The 20,986-nt window shown below is 40.6% G+C and overlaps 1 long non-coding RNA gene across 1 annotated transcript; it reads right to left on the bottom strand.

Moving 5' to 3' along the window:
• Positions 1–12,728: 12,728 nt before the first annotated feature.
• On the bottom strand, positions 12,729–14,924 carry LOC117481493. Its single transcript, XR_004555781.1, has 3 exons — positions 14,634–14,924; positions 13,122–13,169; positions 12,729–12,799 (listed from the first exon to the last, which is right to left on the bottom strand). It is a non-coding gene; the product is annotated as an uncharacterized LOC117481493 (long non-coding RNA).
• Between the last annotated feature and the right edge of the window lie 6,062 nt (positions 14,925–20,986).

The following is a 20,986-nucleotide window of genomic DNA, read 5'->3' as shown; positions in this document are numbered from 1 at the left end:
GGGGGAGAAAAAAAGATCTCCGTCCTCCGTGTTTTATTATATTATTATAGGCCTATAGAGTCGTTATTCATTTGTTTTAAAGCTCAATAAATAACAAAGAAGACCTTTGACCGGCACTTTTCTAATTTTGTCCGGAAGATTTAAACTTTAACGGACATCTTGACCGGCGAAAGAAACTGAAACTCTGCCGCACGGTCCCCTCGTTCCTTGGAAGAGGCGGAGAGGTGGGTGTTTGTCATCTGCTGGTGGACTAACCGGAGAGAATTACAGTGCTTGCCTCGACGGGGAGGGATTGCATTGAATTAAAGCAGCGGGAGCAAACGCTTGCCTCGGGGAGGGAGAAAAAAAGCCACAGCGGAGAATAAACAGAAGGGTAACCATGGTAAAGTCTTCTTCACTGCTTTTGTGGCAGACTACAGCGCCACTTACAGGCCTGGCATATGTACTACGCGTCTTTCGAGCGGCAATGGCCGGCCGTGGCCCAACCCCACATTCCCCTGATAGGTGGAGAGTTTGCCCAATAGCCGTAGCGCCACTTTACTGACGTCAAGACAGTGTTCAAATCTGGATCAGTTTTTATCAGATCCGTTGCAGCCCCTTTTTTAGAGATTTGGGTATGGAGGAAAATAGGGGGTTGTGTTTTCTGACACTTGGTGAGTTCCCTGGAACACCGGGGACACATATTAAAAAAAAAGTGCATTTTGCATGATAGGTCCCCTTTAAGCAAGGCAAGGCAAGGCAAGTTTATTTATATAGCACCTTTCAACACAAGGCAATTCAAAGTGCTTTTCAAAAATGAAAGACATTAAGAAAATGGCATTTAAAAATGGTCATTAAAAAGCAAAGATAACAAAATAAACATTAAAAGAAAAAATACATGGATAAAAGTTACAGTGCAGTTTAAGATGTGAATAGTTCAGTTAAAAGCAGCGGCAAAAAGAAAAGTCTTCAGCCTGGATTTAAAAGTAGTAAGAGTTGCAGCAGACCGGCAGATTTCTGGTAGTTTGTTCCAGATATTTGGAGCATAATAACTGAATGCTGCTTTACCATGTTTAGTTCTGACTCTGGGGACAGAAAGCTGACCAGTCCCTGAAGACCTGAGAGTTCTGGATGGTTCATAATTTAGTAGGTCAGAAATGTAATTTGGGCCTAAACCATTCAAAGCTTTATAAACCAGCAGCAGTATTTTGAAATCAATTATTTGACACACAGGAAGCCAGTGTAAAGACTTCAGAACTGGAGTGATGTGATCCACTTTCTTAGTGTTGGTGAGGAACCAGTGTAAAGACTTCAGAACAGGAGTGATGTGATCCACTTTCTTAGTGTTGGTGAGGACTCGAGCAGCAGCGTTCTGAATCAGCTGCAGCTTTCTAATAGATTTTTTAGTGAGACCTGTGAAGACACCATTACACAGTGGCGGCTCCAGAGTATTTTTGTTGGGTAATCTATGGTAGGGCTAACCCATACAGTGGTGGGGCTCAAGTCAGTATTTGCAATGTAATTACATAGACGCCAGTGACGTGCGGTGAGGTTCATGGCTGGTGAGGCACTGACTCACTGAGTCAGATTTACAAATATTATATTTTGACCTTAATCGAAATATTCGGTTATTTTCAAAAGCTTTTTTAGTCTGATGCTTCGATTCATTTTAAACAGACCGTTCAACAAAAGGATACCCAAAATCTAAATATTGGATTGTTCTTTCTTAGTAAGATCCCATTTTCATTACAAATGTGGTCTTACCTTGACTTGAAGATGAAGTCCATGCTATCCTTCTGGACAACAATCTCTATTACTTTTTTGTAGTGATGTGTCGGTCGCGAACGAGCCGGCTCAAAGAGCCGGCTCTTTTAAGTGAACGACGGGAGCCGGCTCGCGCCCGCGAACGAGCCGTTTTTTTGTTTTTGTTATTTTTTGTTAAGTAATACAAGACAGAATGATATGATGATCTCCGCGCTACAGCTGCTCCGTGCATGCATGCAGTGGCATGTCATATCCAAGGATTAGAGACTGTTGGATGCTGCTGTTTTGAGCATTGCAATACATTTATTTGTATTATGTTTTTTTATGATTAGAGACGGTTGGATGCTGCTGTACTGAGCATTGCAATATATTTATTTTCACTATGTTATTTATTTATGATTATCCTTGGGCTCAGCAAAGATTTGATGTCAGCTGTTGCTGTCTTTTTTCTATAGTTAATACTGAAATAGAGCCCTGCTGTTTTGTCAGGGCCTTTTCTTTAAATATAATTTTAAAATGTCGATACAGTAGCCCCTTTTTTTAAATGTCTATGCTTAAGTTTTTATAGGTGTTGCTATCTGCTTTGTGTAGCGTGGTTCTACAAGCAAGTCTGTGCATTCATTGAGTGGTATCAGAGAGATACAAGGGTCTGTAAATGCAATGAAAACAATTGGCCACATGCAGCAAATAATTGATATTAAACATGTAATTTTTACTTTTGAATACTTCAGTACAAAGGATGTATTGAATAATTTAAGTGATATGTGTACACATATAAATCATTAGTCAAAACAGGGCTACATTTGATTGAATTATAAAAGGTATAATATGTGGTAAACTGAAGAGCCGTTTGGGAGCCGAAAGAGCCGGCTCTTCTTGGTGAGCCGAGCCAAATGATCCGGCTCACCAAGAAGAGCCGGAATTCCCATCACTACTTTTTTGTAAAAGTCCTCCTTATCTTCCTGTAGTTTCAAAAGTCTAGTTTGTTGTTTGCGGTAGAATAACAGTAGCAACAAGAACCTGTGGGCTCACGTGCGCCCCCTTCAGTGCGGCAGAGGTTATGGCTGCCTCTCCTGGTGCTTTTTTCAGCCGTTGTATGATGAGACCAGCGGGCCTAAATATCATATATACGTGAAATAAGTTATTTAGAGACTATGGATGGCGAGGATAAATGTAATAAAGGGATCTACAAACATTACATTGGTGACCTACAGTGAGATGGGAACAGGCATGCGCTTAGGGCCCGCTTTCCAGCCAGTTTCTGTGGGGTGACGCATTCTGAATTGAGGCAGAGCTCATCTGTGCCTCACCTTACCCCATAGTAAATGGCTTGAGCGCGCTCACAAAATAAGTGCCTGCGCTAAATTAGTGCCCGCGCTCCAGCAAGTTACTGTGGGTTTACGAGAGGCAGAGCACGTGCCTGCCTCACTTCTCATCGCTCCCCGTAGTGAAGCTCGGCAAATTTGCTGATTTTGACTATAAAAAGCGATTGGAATCATACATAAATCACACTTACAACACAGATCAGTGGAGACATTTTATTATTATTACTATTTAGTTTTTCTTTAGTTGTTTTTCCGTTACATTGGAGTATGACAGGTGAGGCTCTGCCTCCCCTGACTGCACGTCGCTGATAGACGCTATATCGCCCCCCTTGACAGTGAAACGCCACGCGTGAGGTTTAGATTATTTCCATGTCTCAATCCAAATTGAACTGTATGAAATAGAAAGGCACATTTGTCTTGTAGTAAATAAAAAGGGCGACCTGGAGCCAATCCTGCAATTTTCCCACAGGTGAAAGAGTTGACATGCTGAAAACCCAACCCCTGTAGGGCGGTCTGGGGGGATTCTCCCCCAGGAGATTTTTTGAAATCCTAACATAAAATACACATTCTGGTACTCTCTTGAGAAGAAAAATAAATAAATCTATTACTACACATTTAAAAAAATGAATGCCATTTTTGTTTTTTGTTACTTTGTTCTGAAAGCTGAACCTGCTGCTCCTCACAGAGAGAAGAGGGAAGAGGCTGTGTGAATGACTTTACATTGTGGATAAGGGTGGATTGCCCCCATTGGTCTGTGTGTCAAAATGAAAGACAGCCCACACACCTATCAATCATCAAACCGTGGGGTCTTATTTCATTACGTGTTGATTTCTATCAACACGTAATGTTGTATCGATGTATATAGAGATTTACTACCGCAAAAGCATTCTCCGTCGGGACTTCCTGCAACAACACCACGCCGTTATCGTGATTCTGATTGGCCAGAAGACATTATCAAAGATGTTTTATTGAGAAGACGATCACTACGTGACAAAAGTTTTCAAAATCGTTTCTAGTCTTCGGTATTTCCAGACAAGTGGCTACTGAAATCAATCTTACTAACTGCTGTCTGTGCAATTTACTCCGCGTGAGTTGGCGGACTTTATTTTGCTTACTTTAACATCATTTTTCATGGTGGGGCTAAGCCATTTCTTGGTATGGCTGTAGCCTACCCCAGCCATACCCTGGCGCCGCCACTGTTCCTTCTTGATTGTGTTACCCTGTGAAAATTCAATAAATATAAAGAAGAAGAAAATATATATAAAGAAAGAATACGCTGGGGTTAGCACACTATGAAACACTACAACTCTGCAGCATATCTTAAAGTAGTGTTTAGCTGTCTTCCATGTAGTTTGCTCCTCAAAATTGCTCCGTTTTGATGCCATCATGGTGACGAAATCTGTCCACAAACAGATATTTACAGTTCGTAATGTACAGGAGCTCATCCTGCCACGAGGAAACACACAGGAGCTGTCGGGCTGGTTATCATAAGAACATTATATATGCTCTTTTTTTCTCACATGAATCAAATCAGAAGTGTGCAGTGTACGACAGCCCGTGTCTATGACATCACCTGTGGCCTCTGAAGCACAGGGCCAGGAAGAAGTTCAGTACTTGATAATCTTCTTGGTATCTCACGACTCAATGACTGAGATCTCTTGAGCTGATCCATATTTCCAACTGCTGTACATACTTAATCATCCTTCCTGACCTTCAGAGGGATTGCGTTAGTTGACCTTTAACCACAGAGTTCTGAGTCCTGAGTAAAGATGAAGCAGAGGAACTCGGTCAAAGGCAACATTCACACTGTAGTTTCTGGAAAAGGTGCAGAAACTACAAATACTGCAGGTCTTCCCTCTCAAGGCTCACCCACAACATGGAGACCACAGTAACAGACAAAGGCTGATCTGAGCACAGTGTGCAGGCTGCAGCTTCTACACTGTCCTGAGGAACCAAAGTCTTGACTCCTCCTTTGATTTTGGATTTGAACAATGACAGATTGGTGTAACACAGTATTAAGCTGTGTAAGCAAGAACATGAAAAGGACTGCTCTAGTGGACTGCACGGCCTCTGGCTGTCAGAAAGGATCAAATAGAACTAGAACAGAACTGCTTGATTAAACCATGAAAGATTGAAGATGAATGTTTTCATGAAACTAAAATGTGCTTAGATTTTGCAGATATTGGTGCTATAATCTTTACAGAAGGCTATATGTTTAGGATTCCTATATTAAAACCAGTACAACTTAGAACAAGTACACTCATCTAGATACAAATGAAAGAATCAAGCCTTTTCTCCCCGGATGTGAGGAAAGTGAACTCCTAGGGCTGGGAGCAGCTCTTCAATTCATCCTCTGTGCTCTATTGAAAGTATACTCATTCCAATTAGAAGGCATTCAAATGATCTTATTTAGTTTGATTTATTATTAATACATTTATTGTATCAGATTTGAGCGTGAGAGTCATCTTCAGCCTTCTGTCTGTCTGTCGAGACTAAAATAAAGACATTCAACTGACTTCTGGTCTCCACATCTATCATCAACCCCTTCAGCACATCATCATCTTCAGTCTTCATCTCCACCATCCCATTAAGCCTTCTTCTTCTTCTTCTGCTCTTCATACCTGTGAGAATTGTCCACAATCACTCGTTTAGACAGTACCTGTACCTTACAACTACTTTGCAGTTTGCTTGAGCCCACCATCTTTCTTTCTGCCCATGCCAACCAGATTACCAGAACTGCATGTTTCACCTTCAAGACGTTGCCCATCTCTGACCCCAATTCTCCTGCACTGCTGCAGAAACACGTATACATGCTGTATTTCATATTGCAAAATGATGCTCTTTGGTTCTATGACTCACGTCCCCATAAACTACAGTATGTACACAACTTCTCATGAGTACCACTCCAGAGAACACATCAAATGTTCACATCTTCACTGACCAGACCCATCAGAGAATCACCTTCTAAACTCCACCTACGGGCCAGAAAGCTCCCCCAGCTGTGGCCCATGTCCCGGGCTCAGTCCCCACTGGTTCAATTCTCTTTTTTAGCGCTATATTAAATTATTATTAATCTCTGGGACTCCAGGCATAATGAATAATGACTTTTTAGAGTACTCAGATATTCTAACAAACCAGCAGTGCAGAGTGGCTGCTGAGTGTCCTCCACTCACATGCACTGTGTGCTCCACATCATGTGATGGGCTGCTTGGTTTGTATGCATCAGTTATATCAGATGTGCCTTCACAAATAAACAAAAAGACAAGAGTCTTTGTGAGCCACATGAAAGTAGCAGCACACATTCACCACGCAGTGTGTCCATTGGTCTCACTTAATCGATCTGGGTGACCGAGCCATGAAACGTTTCATCTGATGCCCCACAAGTCAGGCCTGCTCTGAACAACATCATTTTCACTTCTTTACAAAAACATTTAGAAAAAACTAGAGACCATATTGCGATAAGAACACACCCGAAGCAAAAGCAATTTGAGGCGTAAAGAGGGAGGGCCAATGGCCCCTTCCCCACTTCCTTTCCCCCTACTTCTGACTCCCCTGCTCAGACCACAAACATCTTCCAACTCTACATTCATTTCAAGTGGGGGGAGGCCAATGGCCCCTTAGCGCCCCCTTTCTCCGACCACTCCCTATGTTTGATTTCTACCTTCATTTTGATCTCATCTGCAGATCTGTGAAGTTAGTTGCAGCATCTTTCATGGTTTCAATCTCAAAAGACGGCCGATCAGAGTCCTCCCACGTCTCAGAACTGCCAGAACAACACACAGATCCACAAGATGTAAACAATGCCAGGAGCAGCAGGTAACAATACAAAAAATACTCTCAAAAATACACACATCACCCAGTACAAGTACATCGCTATGCTCCAAATAAAACTAGTTTTTTATTTACACATATTTAATTTTATAATATGAAAAATTATAAATAGTCAAGGTTATATGTTTAGGAATGATATCTTAACACCAGTACAGCAACACACTACCATGTACATTTTTCTAGATGCTCATAAAAGTTATACCTACATACCTGCTCTATTTTGTTTACTGGAACAGGCATGTGACAGAGATAAGCAGCCTCCGAGAGGGAGGGTTGGGGGTGGGATTCACCTCTAAGGGGGTAGCTAATGGAAGCTAAGCTAACACAGATAGGAACTTAAGCCAGGGAGTACCCAGCATGTTTTTGGCTGATGTCAAGTTGCAGAAAAATCAAATGAATGATAAAAGACTCAGACTACCCCAGCACTGTGAGGTCAGTGTGTCCACACCTCTCCGGAGACCTGGATCCACGGTGTCCCTCCTGTCCCGCTGCAGTGGACAGCAGGACAGGACTCTGGGCATCAATGACACCAGGTGCTCAGCAGGATGGACAGTGTTTCCCTGTTGGAGGCTTTTGGTGCTGCTGTTTGGTTTCTCGTGATGTATTCCTTGGTTCCTGTGCAATAATTACTTGTTATTTGAAAAAGGTTTGTATAATGTATAATGTAACATGTTACTTATGTCACTTTCTTTAAATTGCTGCAACTCATTTTTAGCGATGGTTGTGTATTTATTTTTTATTTTTGTATTCTATTACTAATGTGAGCTTTCTTCTCTATATTTAATAAGTTAGCTTACTCGTTATTATTGCATGCCTTTTTGTACCTGCTATACCACTTTTGCCCTCTACATTTTCCCCGCTGTGGGACTCGTAATGAAATTCTGTTTCTGATTCTAAACATGTGAGTTCCCTATTAGCATGTTCCAAAACACCTCAGCTACTCAGCACTGAGCCAGTCCCTCCTGAGTCTGAACGTTAGGCATGAAGGCAGTGCATGCAGGCCGGATCACATCAGTCTGCAGAAACAGAGTCACCAGGCTCTCTGATGTCATGTATAATGTCATGGGGTTGTCCAACTGTTCTGCTCAGATAGGAAAGGTGGACTGTCTGTGAACTGTATTATGTCCATGGGAACATATTATTATAGAGATGAAAATAAGATGTCGTGGCTTTATAATTCAGCGGATTTTCTGTTAAATCATATGATACTCATAACCAGAAGTCTAATCTTAGTAACAATATAACATATATCTTAAGATAATGAAGGGCAAACAAACCAGAAGCAAGTACAATTGAATTGGAACCACTCCATATCTTGTCAGAAAAAAAACAAAATACATTTTTGATTTAAGATAAATCATCTGATGCTTTTTGCAGTGAATTAAATGTTTTATCTTCACTACACACGGTTAAAACTGGGGTCTAATGTCTTCCTCTTTTCTCTGTCTTGCATCAATGTGCTTGGCAGTTGCAAGTCAGACTGAATTCTGCTGATAAATTGGCCACTGTCCTTCTGCCTCTGCATCAGAAAGCATGGAGGTCTCACTAAACAAGTGAAACCCAAACGTTTGCTTAAACACTAATCCAATTTTAAATTATTTCCATAACATTTCAATATCCTTTTTTTGAGTTATATGGGGGCTTTGAGTGTTTGGGCCACCATAGCCAAACCTCAGTAATCAAGATTATGAGTGGGCATTTGACACAGAGACACGGTGTGTAAGCAGCAGGGCTTCACAGCACTGAGCCTAACCAAGCCTGACGTGTGGCTCAATCTGAGGTCCATCTGATGCCAGTCCACATGTACTGTTTCTCTGTGGGTCAGGCATTACACTTGTAAACAGCACCTTGTAATGTAAAGAATGAGACTGGATGGGGAACATTAAATATGTTCCGAACTGTCTTTACTCACATCAGCCAATAATGTGGGTAGACCTTATTTCGTCGTCCCTTTTGGAAGGTAACAATGTTCAGCATAGATGAAGATAAATAAAAAAAATCATTATCTTAGTCAAAATCATAGTCATGCTGTCCCAGTGAGAAATACAAAAATAAAATCTAAATTGTCCATAAGTCAAAGCGACCACTGGAAACATAGCTAATTTCTTATGGTCGGGTATTTTCTACTTTGTGCTGGCGTGTTCCGGCTCAGACGAAAGCATCGCTAACTTGTTTTTTCACAGGCGATTACAGTGAGAACAAGACGGGCTCACAGGCCGGCAGAGCATGGGACCTTCATGAGGCTTAGAGCCACCTCCGGGATCAATGTTGCCATTTTGTTGATCAAGCAGCACAGATCCACCATGCAAGATGCATTTCGTTTGCTAAGTAGCTATCTGAAGCGCCTATTCATCGAGCAATTTTTCACAGGAGTAAAAGTGGATAGCATGATGATGCTGAGCTCTTGAATAACATCTCCAGTCTGCACGAGATCCACTTTGTACATTTGGTACAATGTTTGTACTATATGAATTCATGTCTGAACTTGAAGGTTTTGATTTGAGTTTGTGACTATGTGGGTCTGGGGGTTACACAGGACTACCCTTAGCATAACAGCTAACACAGAAATGTAAGAAACACAAATCAATAGAATCAAATCCAGGGCTCATCCATGGTGACAGTGTGTCTGCTGATGTCTACTCTAGCTTAGCTTCGAGCTATCAGGCCTTGAGCCATGTTCTGCGTATGTGGCTAACTGCGTTAGCTTGATATGGATGTTGAATAGATACAAGCCTGGACTTATTCTAAAAATGTTAATACAACTGTCCACATAGCAACAAGTCCTGATTATTCACATTTAAGTGAGTCATGACCAAGATTAAATCAAACATGAAATCTTCTTCAGATAAGAATTAGAGAGAAATCACCTCAATGTATTGTTGAATTAAATTCAATCTTCACACACAAAATCTGTACATGGAATAAAAAACAATACAATGTATACATGTAATATGTTCAAGTGACCTTCCACACTCAAAGAAATGATATGTTAGATTTACTTAATCTAGTTATGTCAACCGGCTGCACGTAACAAGGCTAAGTAAATAGGAAACAGACTAGTAAACTAATATTTACTTCTTGCATTTAAGTAAATCTTACCAAAGCATCTTAATTAAATGCTACATCATACAGTTATGTTGTATTTGCTTAACAGTTATGTTGAATTTACTTAAATTGTTGTTTTTACTTAACACAATTATGTTGTATTTACTTAAAGTTTGCACTGATTTACCTAACGGTTAGGTTGTAATTACTTAACACAAATTAGTTCCATTTATGTTGTAGGATTGTGTTATTTGCACTTAACATCATTTAATCCAAATTGCTCTATCAATATAAGTAATTCAAATGACTCCAACTCAGTAATTTGTATTCCGCTCACTTTATTTTAAATGTTCATTTTACACTTATAACATTGCATTTTGCAAACAACCATCTGAATTGCCACAACAATTCAACAAAAAAAACACTTAACTCCAACAGCCCATTTGTGGTAGGTGCACATATTAGAATTTTAAAGCTCTTTGCGTAAAAAACCCATGACAGCTGCTGAACTTGACAGTGATGAGAAACACGAGTGACTCAAGAAGTTAACATGTGGGCTGAAAAGCTACAATAATGACTTATTATCTGAACATTTTATAAAATGCAACTTTACTATGAAGTATGGTGTTTTTATGTCTTTCCAAACACTTAGATGAAACGCATCACATAATATTGCTCAAGCACATAATGTGTTACAGTAGATCTTTGCCTCTGTTATACACATGAACATATGTCTTGAACTTTCAAAAGCAGAAATACAATTGTGAGTGTCTGTGTGTGTGGTGTGTCTCTCTGTGTGTGGTGTGTGTCTCTGTGTTTGTGGTGTCTCTCTGTGTGTGTGTGTGTGTGTGTGTGTGTGTGTGTGTGTGTGTGTGTGTGTGGTGTGTCTCTCTGTGTGTGGTGTGTGTCTGTGTGTGTCTCTGTGTGTGTGTGTGTGTGTGTGTGTGGTGTGTCTCTCTGTGTGTGGTGTGTGTCTGTGTGTGTCTCTGTGTTTGTGGTGTCTCTCTGTGTGTGTGTGTGGTGTGGTGTGGTGTGGTGTGTGTGTGTGTGAGAGAATGTACCGAGATGGAAATGAACTGGACGTTATCTCTGTCACAGTATTTTGTCCTTGGGATTACTCTTGTAATCTGTTTTTCAGAACCTGCACCTTGGTTGACAGTCTGTTGCCATCCAACCCCATCAATACTTTTTGAATGAATTCAAATGTATGTTTCAGGTCCTTGGGGTAGCTCAGATTGAGGCTGTAAATCAGTCCAAGCAGTACTGCCCATCCATTTGCCAAGTATTTCAGCTCTCGCAGCACTCCAACACCCTCGATGATGACGCCAACATCCGCAAGTGGTTCCCCGGGTTCTGCTCCTTCGTGTTTCACAAGATAGAGTCCCAATACCATTGGCTCCATTTGGGTTGTTGCAAGTTCAACATCCTAAAGTGGGATTAGAACATAGTATTCATGATTATCAGTATGAGAACCCTGACACACATCATTTTATAATATGAAACAAATGAGCAAATCCTTTTATTGGATCCATTGTAAATAAATACATGTAGTTGTAAATGTACATGAACAATATAACCAAAGTAGCAGCAAATACTTTGAATAAAAAACAAATTCTATTATTTTTATTTAAAGAAGACATATTATGCAAATGTTCAGGTTCAAATTAGTATGGAGTGTCTCTACTTTAAAGAGTCCTCTCCTGCTGATGTTCAGGTGTATATCAGTATGTAGTGTCTCTACTTTAAAGAGTCCTCTCCTGCTGATGTTCAGGTGTATATCAGTATGTAGTGTCTCTACTTTAAAGAGTCCTCTCCTGCTGATGTTCAGGTGTATATCAGTATGTAGTGTCTCTACTTTAAAGAGTCCTCTCCTGATGATGCTCAGGTGTATATCAGTATGTAGTGTCTCTACTTTAAAGAGTCCTCTCCTGCTGATGTTCAGGTGTATATCAGTATGTAGTGTCTCTACTTTAAAGAGTCCTCTCCTGATGATGCTCAGGTGTATATCAGTATGTAGTGTCTCTACTTTAAAGAGTCCTCTCCTGCTGATGTTCAGGTGTATATCAGTATGTAGTGTCTCTACTTTAAAGAGTCCTCTCCTGATGATGCTCAGGTGTATATCAGTATGTAGTGTCTCTACTTTAAAGAGTCCTCTCCTGCTGATGTTCAGGTGTATATCAGTATGTAGTGTCTCTACTTTAAAGAGTCCTCTCCTGATGATGCTCAGGTGTATATCAGTATGTAGTGTCTCTACTTTAAAGAGTCCTCTCCTGCTGATGCTCAGGTGTATATCAGTATGTAGTGTCTCTACTTTAAAGAGTCCTCTCCTGCTGATGTTCAGGTGTATATATATATATATATATATATATATATATATATATATATATCTGTGTTTGGCTATGTTTCAACTTACCAAATGTTCCTTTATGAAGCTCTCGGAACTTTCATTCAAGTAGACGCAGAGCGCTTTAAGGACACAGTCCCGTCGTGTTTCAACTGTGGGATCCTGAGGGACAAACACATTTTCAAAATCTTCACACAAGAATACTGATTATGCTTGTGTGCTGATTTTTGGCAAGTCAAAGAAAGGGGGTCAGAGAGGTTAAAATATATTTATATGAGAGGGACAACAAGAGAGAGAGATAAAGAGAATATGGTGTTGCAGTGCCCAAACTACACAATTTATTACAACTACATACCTTGTCCATGGCTGCCATGATCAGGCCCAAATTGCGTCCTGCTGTTCCCCCCTTCTTTTTGAAAACCTTCATCAACTGAGACGAATGGTGATCCAGTTGAGACATGAAGGTAGGCAGCAGCGGAACGGTGGTGATGCGGGTAAATTCTGCGTTTACCTGCAACACATTGTGATACAGGTTCAAATGTTTTGTTTAAAGCTAATAATATCCATCAAGTGTCATAGCAGAAAGGACAGGACATCTACTGGTGTAAACCAAACAAAGAATTTCAGCTGAGGTTCTTTTCTTATACATGTGCATCTATTAAAATAGCTCTGCACTTAATACAGGTAAAGATTCAACATGACATCTACTTAAATGGGTTTTAAGAGCATTCCATGTTTTGAAAGAGCATGGGCATTCATAGTATGTGCATGGATATGGGTGTCTCTGACCAAAATGGCCGTGTTTTAATTTATAGTGCTTCAGTAATTGGTACCTTGTAGATTGAGTCTCAGTACACTGTTTGCATCTCCACATTCAAAACCTAGAGAAAAAGAGAAATGTGTTAATGATCCAAATGTATTGTAAATAACAACTATTATTGCAGCCATTAACATAATTCAGGGTGTGAGGTGCAGGATATAGCAACCCATTACTGGATCTTAAGCAGTGGTGGAAAAAGTACTCAGATCCTGTACTAAAGTAAAAGTATAAATACTCCATTACTTGCTATAGTCCCAAGTTCAAAATAATACTTAAGGTAAAGTTCCAAAGTGTTATTAGCCAAATATAATAAAGTATCAAAAGAAAAAGTACTTTGTGCAGAAAGCCTTTTGTAAAAGGGTTGCATCATAGAATAAAAATGAATGTTCTTATAATAAAAAATCTACATATATACAAGATTTTTTTAATGTTGTGATTTGTTAATATAGAGCATATTTTGGAAAGAACTGAGTAAATTAGTAGTACATGTATATGAATATAAACATTATCTAAAAAGGTAACTACAAGTGTCAAATAAATGTAGTGTTGTAAAAGTACAATATTTCCCACTGAAATGTAATTGAGTAGAATTACAGAGTAGCAGAACATGGAAATACTTTTCCACGATAAATTACTGTTTAAACACAAGCAGTTGCCACGGCAGGTAAGTGGCAACTGCCACACACATTCGCTTGGCTCGGCACCCAGAGTAACACCCCTTCAGCAGCCGCAGTTGTCTCAGCAAATAGTGGCATCTGCGGCTGAAGTACCTGCCACTATTTAATCTTGCTCTCTCTCTCTGACTATTATAAAGAAACACGTTTTCGGGTGAATTACGTGTCTATTTAAGAGCTGTCTTAATGGAAGATGTGCTTGTTGAGTGTGTTCCTGTACATGCTTTAAATAATTCACACTTTGATATTCCTGGCCGACATAATTAACGTAACGACCAGGCACGGCTCCGACTGACGCAACAGTACAGTGCACAGATGGGATTTTTATTTCTTCCAAATAAGCTTTACAATTGAACAAAAAAACCTTCCTCAGGGCGTTACACTTGATGAAGTTATTTTTAATAGACTTAGAAGACCTTAACCGACTATGACCTTTTTGGCACTGGAGATGTTTGCAACCAGGCTCTCAAATCTTTAAATCAAGCACATTTAAAAAAAAAAATTAAAAAAAAGGAGGGAAAAAACGTGTCCACTTACTTTTGGTAAGAGCTAACATTACTATTATAACCACATCAAGCTAAAATCATTAAATACATAACGATTGACTTATACAGACAAAGCTTGAAATGTCACCTCTTTTGTGACATATTCTAACACTTTTAAGTGCAAGGGAACATAATTAAAAAGTGACCGTTAAGCTAGCTGTTAGCTAGCTGTTAGCTAGGCTGCACCGCTTTTCAAATCTATCATCAAAGTATACAGTTGGTAGCAGGGAAATCAAAAATACACATCAACTTTTGTATTTCAGGGACCGTTTGTGTTTAATATATGTTAATATTTAAGAAACTTACCATAACATCGCAGGATGGCACAGGAAAGGGAAAAAATGCGGTTCTGTCATCTCACAGTCACAGGATTCAAATGACACATGTCCCCGGTCTTACAGCGCATGTGCTGAGAAAGTACGGCAAGCACTTTGGGACAATCAGTGCGTTTTAAATAACTTTACCATTTAAATACAACACAACATGGTAATGTAATCCCAAAACTTTGAACTTTTACATAAATGCAATTAAAGTCTCTTGATTTAATTGTAAAAAGTGCATTTACTTAGTAGTTTTAATATAAAAAAAGCAATTAATGCAAACAACATCCATATTTCATTTCTAAGAGTGCAGGGAAACTGTGCTTTCTTGAGTTTTGACCATTTTAAGTCTTTTAAAAGTATGAGCTTTATTTATAAATGTTTACATGGACTGCCCCCCCCCCCACCCCCTAGGGGAATTCATCCACAGAAAACACACTGGACGCTGCACTAGGTCAGAAACCAGAGGAGACTGTGAGGTCCACCGCAGAAGGACCACTTTTGGACAAAATGTCCTCTCCATTAAAGGCAGCTCTTTGTGGAACAGCCTCCCTACTGAGATACGGGATTGTCCCACTCTCAATAGCTTTAAAGGTCAACTCAGAGAATGGTTGAGAAACAACCAGACGTGCAATCACCGCTAAATGCACTTTAACACAGGGGTATCTCCTCTTGCCCTTTAACACAGGGGTATCTCCTCTCCTTTAACACAGGGGTATCTCCTCTCCTTTAACACAGGGGTATCTCCTCTTGCCCTTTAACACAGGGGTATCTCCTCTTGCCCTTTAACACAGGGGTATCTCCTCTTGCCCTTTAACACAGGGGTATCTCCTCTTGCCCTTTAACAGAGGGGTATCTCCTCTTGCCCTTTAACACAGGGGTATCTCCTCTTGCCCTTTAACACAGGGGTATCTCCTCTCCTTTAACACAGGGGTATCTCCTCTTGCCCTTTAACACAGGGGTATCTCCTCTTGCCCTTTAACACAGGGGTATCTCCTCTCCTTTAACACAGGGGTATCTCCTCTTGCCCTTTAACACAGGGGTATCTCCTCTTGCCCTTTAACACAGGGGTATCTCCTCTTGCCCTTTAACACAGGGGTATCTCCTCTTGCCCTTTAACACAGGGGTATCTCCTCTCCTTTAACACAGGGGTATCTCCTCTCCTTTAACACAGGGGTATCTCCTCTCCTTTAACACAGGGGTATCTCCTCTCCTTTAACACAGGGGTATCTCCTCTCCTTTAACTCAGGGGTATCTCCTCTCCTTTAACACAGGGGTATCTCCTCTCCTTTAACTCAGGGGTATCTCCTCTTGCCCTTTAACACAGGGGTATCTCCTCTCCTTTAACTCAGGGGTATCTCCTCTCCTTTAACACAGGGGTATCTCCTCTCCTTTAACTCAGGGGTATCTCCTCTTGCCCTTTAACACAGGGGTATCTCCTCTCCTTTAACTCAGGGGTATCTCCTCTCCTTTAACACAGGGGTATCTCCTCTCCTTTAACACAGGGGTATCTCCTCTTGCCCTTTAACACAGGGGTATCTCCTCTCCTTTAACTCAGGGGTATCTCCTCTTGCCCTTTAACACAGGGGTATCTCCTCTCCTTTAACTCAGGGGTATCTCCTCTCCTTTAACACAGGGGTATCTCCTCTCCTTTAACTCAGGGGTATCTCCTCTCCTTTAACTCAGGGGTATCTCCTCTTGCCCTTTAGGTATCTCTTGTATCCTCTCACTTTAGAAGTCGTAGCTGCTACATTGTGTTACCGTGTCATAAATACTTGTGTATGCTGCTCTTGCTCTTTTGCACTTTTTGCATATCATGTATTTTGTTTTTACAATGTTTGTAAATGTAATCTTCTTAAATGTTTTATGTGAGGGACTGCGGATGGAAACGAGCTCAAAGCTAAATCTGGCACTGTTACGCTTGATACATTTGAATGTTTGAAGTGTTCATTACTGAGCATTGTCCCTGCTAAATAAACAATTCCATCAATAAATAGCTTAGGATGACAGCGCTAACTAAATGCAGCTAACAACCATCTGCCTCCAAACTGCTGTTTTCACTGACGCTCTACAACATGTGGGCTGAACTGAGCCGGTTCCCTTCACTGATGCTAACTGTGAGAAGTGGTCATAGTGCCGAGGATACTTAGTGGACATTGAGATCATGGTTTCATTATCAAAAACATTTGTGATAAATCTAGCAAAGCATCTAATATATAAAAGCATCAAATCATTTTACATTCTGATATCAACAAAAGTCCGTCATGAAGAAAAATGACATGCGAGCTTAACTGAATGAGTGGCGTGACAAAGCTTGTAATGTAAGTGATCCCAGTCATCACAATGTGCTCTCATCCTCCAGCTTCTGGGTGAAGGGGCTTCTTTGTGAAGACATGCATGGGGCGAGGGGAGCATGCAGACCAATGAAAGCTCACTTATTCAGGACGTCTTCTCTTGTCACTAAACTCAGATGGAACACTGAAGTCTTTTTCATAACGGAGCATGTCATGACAGGGTTGGTCACACACCAGGATGTGCTACAGAAATAAAAGCTATGTGGTGGACGATGGTTCCTTATGATAGAGCAACAAGGTTATCTTTAGCATGTTCTGCCTTTGCAAAGGCTTTAACTTGGTTATTAAAGAATTATGATTATCAAGTGCCAATCATCATCAGACCTGAGCATGGGACCTGAGACAGCTGGGACCTGAGACAGCTGGGACCTGAGACAGCTGGGCCCAGGCTTTTTCTTTTGGGCAAGCAGGTCCTTTGTTCAATGGACAGCTATGAAAGGGGGATTCTGAGGGGATGACACGTGGCTCATGGGCCTGGGCCAGATTCAAACCTGGGTCCTCTGCTGACGGCCCATCCCCAGTGATGGGCCGTCAGCTCTATCAGAGCCTGAACACTGCCTCTTTCTCCGGTGTGTTCATGCACACAGTCTCTATGTGCTCCACATCTCGTATCCTCCTGTTTCCTGCTGAGACCAGCTGGAGCTTTAAGCCTCTGATGGACGGACACACACACTGAGAGGATCTCTGCCACTACAGAGTGTACGAGCCCCTGCACATCTGTATACAAATGTTTCATCTGTAGTTTGGCTCCTGGATTTTCTTTTGACACCACTGACACGTTCCCTCTGCAGACACTTTGACATGATGACTGTCCACTGACTGTCTGTGAGGTAGGGGGTCTACTAACAATGGGACGGTTTGATCCCAGCCCCTGCAGTCAACCTGTTGATGTGTCCTAGGGCAAGATACTATTATTATATGTCTTTATTGAACAAGTACCATGCAACATTCATCTCAGAAAGAGAAGAGGATATGCTAGATCGTAGCTAAAAGCACATTTTCTGTTTGTAGCATTTGTATCCCTTTCCTTAAAGTGAAACATCTGTATATTTGAACCAGTTCTTATTTCAAATGAGGAATCTTTAAACGGAGACATTTAAATACACAAGAATGACGAGTCAATGTGTGTTGACTGACATCAGGCTGGAATATCCTCACTGAGAACACTGGGGGTCAGGGGTCAGCTGTTTAACACACCCTGAGACATGAGCTGATGTGAGGGGGGGCTCAGCAGGCTGGGGGACTCATCCATTACATGTAACGGGATTAAGTCATCAGGATACAAAACAAGACTACTACAGTTACACAAAAAAATGTAATCAGATTACTGTTACATAAAAAAAAATGGGGATGACAAGTATGAGTACAATGCTACAATACATTTATTTGTTTAATGTATTTATTATAGGTGGACGTACTGCTTAATTATTCTTTTTGGTTTTCATTTAGGCTACTTTTAATGTTCTTTATTTGAAATAACTTTTTCCAAATGCAGTTGGTGAACACCTGATTTATAAAACTAAAACACGGTGTTTAATTGATGTATTAAGCTAATTATACTATTCTGTAGGCCCTCGATACTAAATACAGTATCTTGGTTTCTTCTTCCCTAAGGTCACATTGTTCTGTTGTCTTACATAATACACTTACAGAAACTCAAATGTGTCATTGTTATTTCTTTTCTCTTGTATATCTTGCATTGCATTTGATATTGAGGTAACCCAAAAGAATCAGAATACCACTCCATCCCACAGAGGGGACATTTACATAGTTACAGCAGCAGAATCGTATAATAAAGAGTTTAGAGAAAGTAATCAGCTTAAAGTGGGGGGCGCAGATGACCTGCACCATAGTCTGATTTCCTGTCTCTCTTCATAGATGAATGATGAGCAAAGATACAAAGTGCCTACGAAGCTACGAAGCTCTGGGGCCTCATTTATAACGCCTTGCGTAGGATTGACGTAGGAAGGTTGCTTACGTAGTACAAAGCACAAAAATAGGTACATACATTTTCCGCCATTTTCCGATTCACAAAACATTGCGTACCGGCGAGGGAAGTGCGTACGGCACTCCCTACGCCTGTTTCCCTTTATAAATCACAATCGACTCGTAACGCCCATATTTGCCTATACATAGTCAAAGAAACGCCCATTCATTCATTCATTTTGACTGACTGCATGAAGAAGATCGCAGGAAATTACGATAGAACAGCTAAAAAAGACATCTCACACCGTGTCAGATTTAGGTTATTGTGGGGAGGTCGAGATAAATCATATTGTTTGGTGGATGCAGTTTGAACCAGAGTAGCAGCATGGAGGTCGGATCGTCACCAAAATAAATAAATAAGTGGTCCGAAAAAAGTTAATGACAAAAAATATACACATAACATTCCTCAGGCAGTGTGTTTGTCCCGGGGACAGGAGACACCCCCTTGATGAGAAACTGTAAGAAATGATCGGGGAATCCCTCCGGAGTGGAGTCATGACGACTGGATCTGTTTGTGTTCCAGCTGTCGATCAGCAACTATATATCCATAATCCACCAGTTAAAGGAAATAGAACTAATGTGTTGTGTTATATTAGCTGTACAATTGACCACATATGGTGTTCTTAGTTTCCATACCTCCTGTGTTTTACGAGCGACTTATCAAGTCTTGGCAAACGGCATAAAACACGATTAAACGTGATAGTATATAAAACCATGCTCGTATCTACAACCTATAGAAACGCAAAACGGCGTCAGTTTAGACGTAATTCTGTCCTCCTGCTTACCGCATCATTTATGAGAAAACATTTCATAACATTAACACAACATATTCGAGGTGGTTTTAAATAGCATATCCGTATTTATTTATTTCTCCAAGTTATGTTTTTGTGTGCACTGAGGAGTCTCAAACAGGCGTTTGTTTAATCATTTAAAGATTGGCTTTAATCAATGTTTGAAAATGAATTCTTCATATTTGATAAATGAGAGGTAACATTTTATTTATGGTATTATTTCCACATATTTCTCTCCATTCTTCCTTCTGCCAACGGTGTCGCAGTTTCTCGTCTCTCCCGTGTGTGTGCTTAGTGCGTACGCATGGGTTAGAGTTTGCGTGGAGGACAGCACATTTTCCCGTCAAGTTAGTATTTTATAAATCGCAAACATTGCGTAGAAACTGGCGTACGCCATTTTTTGAGCGTATATCCCTTTATAAATGAGGCCCCTGAGCAGCGCGGTGATGTCGCACTGTGAGCAGCGCGGTGATGTCACACTGCCCCCTGCTGGACAGACCCCAGAGCACATTGCTCTTGTGGTGACATTGATGTAGGATATGGAAAGGATATATTCCATCATCAATCTGAGATGGTTTAGTATACCAAAGATGGTTTTTTTTCAGTATTTCACCCAGTTTAGCCAAAAAAGATTTGGCATACTCACTTTTACAACATTGTTGTAAAAATAACTACAATTTATTCGTTTAATTGTTTAGCACAGTTCTCTGGGTACCTCTTCACTTCTTTCATGTTTTACTTTTTGAATTCTGCTACTTTTTCTACCTTGAATGTGTTCTTATTTCATTTGAAATGTATTATTGTGTGTTTTATTTAATGTTAGTCTATTCTTTAACGTTTGTCCTTTTTTACGTGTCCTCTTCTCGCTGCAACACCATTCGTCTCTGCTGGGGGGGGGGGGGGATTTGTCTCTCAGCAGCTCACTGATGAACACCTGCACTTCCTGTTTGTTCTGAAGACATTTCACACATTTTCAGCAGACATGTTATTTTCCATGGCGTCACCTTTAATTTCAACATACATACATATGTTTGAACATTTGAACCGGACATCAAACTACAACAGCCACTGCATGCGGGTTCTTTCACCTTCCCGGGGCAAAGCTACAGAAGGTTCAGGGGATTATGGGAAACCTTTTTAACTTAATTGAAGATTTAAAAACATTTCTAAAAAGCAGCAACTCAATAAAGTGCATTTCTTCACTCTTC

The sequence above is a fragment of the Trematomus bernacchii genome, unplaced genomic scaffold, assembly GCF_902827165.1.
Source record: "Trematomus bernacchii unplaced genomic scaffold, fTreBer1.1, whole genome shotgun sequence".
NCBI classification, from domain to species: Eukaryota; Metazoa; Chordata; class Actinopteri; order Perciformes; family Nototheniidae; genus Trematomus; species Trematomus bernacchii.
This window is presented reverse-complemented; position numbering and strand designations above follow the sequence as displayed.